Source organism: Montipora capricornis, chromosome 13, assembly GCF_036669925.1.
Source record: "Montipora capricornis isolate CH-2021 chromosome 13, ASM3666992v2, whole genome shotgun sequence".
Lineage (NCBI taxonomy): Eukaryota > Metazoa > Cnidaria > Anthozoa > Scleractinia > Acroporidae > Montipora > Montipora capricornis.
Window position 1 is genome coordinate 6,725,131 of NC_090895.1, and position 2,500 is coordinate 6,727,630.

Genomic DNA, 2,500 nt, shown 5'->3' on the forward strand with positions numbered 1-2,500 from the left:
AAATGGTGACACAGTGAGTTAATAGATTGTATACCTCAGGTATATGCTACCCAAGAGGTTACAAAGTGAAATGGTGACACAGTGAGTTATGGATTGTATACCTCAGGTATATGCTACCCAAGAGGTTACAAAGTGAACTGGTGACACAGTGAGTTAATAGATTGTATACCTCAGGTATATGCTACCCAAGAGGTTACAAAGTGAAATGGTGACACAGTGAGTTAAGAATTGTATACCTCAGGTATATGCTACCCAAGAGGTTACAAAGTAAAATGGTGTGACAGTGAGTTAAGGATTGTATACCTCAGGTATATGCTACACAATTAATTATTAATAGCATAGCTGTAAATTTAATTTTGTATACTCTTTCGCATCAACTTTTAGGCCATGCTTTAACTTGCTTTTTCTGTGCACTTAGATCGCTAAGAAGTAATTCCAGGTTTCGCCTGAAAGGATTGTGATTGTGCATAGACCTCAAAAACCCAACTCCTCCCGCTCACCTCCCAAATACACAAGAATGTCAATTAAAATAGCTACAAGCTTCGTGTACTTACTCCTGTTCCACTTAATTTTGTCAGATTTCTCATCATTGTCTGCCACCCTTCATCTGGGATTCTGGCCTCAAAAGAACCCAGTCGGGAAGTTGAAATTTGTGCAAATAGTGTTGCAGCACATCTGGAAAAATAACCTAGGGATCAAGTCCACAGAACCGCCTTATCAAGGACAATCAAAGAAATTAGATAATTTATATTTTGGTCAAATTGATGGAAATAAGATTTGTCATCAAGATACTTTATTTGGGTGGGAATGACGGAGGTATTGACAATTAATGGGAGACCAAAGCGAGATAATCTCCCAGGCGGTTTCTTCTGAAGTGTAACCGACCTTTCAGTGAAATCTAGTGTCAAAGGAGTCATCCTATTAAGCACCCAGTCCAAAATTTAGCTTGCTCTGGCTCCTCGTGCATGAGAAACCAGTGAAGGTACATGTAGTTATACAGGTGACAAGGGAGTAACTACAGAATAACCGGCCACTATTGTGCTCTTGTAGTGGCATCGTTTGAAGAACAAGGCATCTGCAAGTGGCGAATAAGGGGCTGGATATACAGAGATCCATATATTACATGTAATTCCCTATTCGTTATTATTGTTATTGCCTTAAATGGCCTTAATACAATATAAAGTGAAATTACTAAGGGAGTAGGTCTGCAAAAGTAATGACTGTGCTGAGGCCCTCCTTGGCGTTTTGGGAAACGAGGGAAGATGGCTATTTTGAACTGAGGAACAGAGAAAAAATGACAAAATGTCTTAGGAACAAGGCGACATAAACAATTTTAGGGAGCAAAAAGCTAGGTACAAGTTTGAAAGTAAATTGGGCCGGGAACAAGGGAACAAAACTTTAAAATTTTAAGCCATTTAAACTTAAATCAGGTTTGTAAGTAAGATGACGACTTACCGAAAACTCCTTCGGCAGTCTTTTGCTTTTCGGATCTTTTGAATCTTCCCGCCCATTCGCTAAATGTAGCTGTTCGGCCAGGCCACCCTTTGTTCCAAACGTTCGTAGAACTCTCTTTACGTTTTGAAGAAGGTCTCTATTTTTGCCATGAAGTCTTCACCGATTAACCCTTTCGGAGACTGTCTGAGGTTGAATCATGTCACTGGCGTGTATCTTTGTGGCGAATGCTGATTATCTGACCTGAATTGTCGTTGCCCTTTCTTCCGGATTCCGTCGATGTTTACTGGGTTTATTTGGTGGAATGCGTGCCATTTCACCCGCACAAAATGTTAAGGAATCGCAAAGATCCAATTTTGGTCGTCCAACAAGGGAAAAAGAGAGGAAGAGGACATGGATCGATCGCCCGCGCGAAAAACAAACCGATAATTCAAACCGATCTCGTTCCCAGAGTCTTTGCGGCAGGGCAATTCATAATGGTGGACAAAGTTGTTACATCATGTAATTATTGTGAAATGTCCACAATCCTTCTCTTTGTGCCAACATCCAATCACAACCCGTTGCGAGCCCAGTGCGATTCGTGGGGCGCTTTCATTTTGGGTGGAAAAACCGGGGAGAATTTTCTGCTTTAAAGGTGCAGAGCAAATTTCCTCAATCAAAATATGGAACGGGGGAAAGTGTGTTCCTTTTGAGATTTCCTTTTCTGTTTTTCTCAAGAGACTGGATACTAATCATTTAGAATAACAAATATGGCTGCCCGATTTTCGATCATTACTTCACAAGAAGTAATTCTCACCTGCAGCTACGGGCTATGAAAGCACCCACGTTAATTGACTGAAACCCGCACGATTAATTTGGGCAGCTAAACACCAATGCTATTTTTTTTTCTTTTTTCAAGGAGCATGGTAAAGTCTGCTTACTAGCCTACATTACTTTCTCAATCTCATTCTGTGCTGGGACTCCTATATCACAAAGGCCTTGATTTACATGTTATTTGCATGATTCATCCCAGCAATTTACATGAAATTTACACAAAAAAACTATTTTA

The 2,500-nt window shown here is 40.3% G+C and overlaps 2 protein-coding genes and 1 long non-coding RNA gene across 3 annotated transcripts in view; 1 reads left to right on the plus strand and 2 right to left on the minus strand.

Annotated features, from left to right (window-relative positions):
• LOC138029832 (uncharacterized) overlaps positions 1-1,916 on the minus strand; it is a 10,391-nt gene extending 8,475 nt beyond the window's left edge. The window contains exons 1-2 of the long non-coding RNA XR_011127938.1: positions 1,456-1,916; positions 555-688 (exon numbers count right to left, since the gene is read on the minus strand). This is a non-coding gene — a long non-coding RNA (uncharacterized lncRNA). The remainder of the gene's footprint in view (positions 1-554; positions 689-1,455) is intronic.
• The window catches only part of LOC138030401 (tyrosine kinase receptor Cad96Ca-like), a 169,902-nt gene that overhangs the window by 131,710 nt on the left and 35,692 nt on the right, over positions 1-2,500 (minus strand). The window lies entirely within an intron of this gene.
• LOC138029735 (fibroblast growth factor receptor 1-A-like) overlaps positions 1-2,500 on the plus strand; it is a 45,680-nt gene that overhangs the window by 12,623 nt on the left and 30,557 nt on the right. The window lies entirely within an intron of this gene.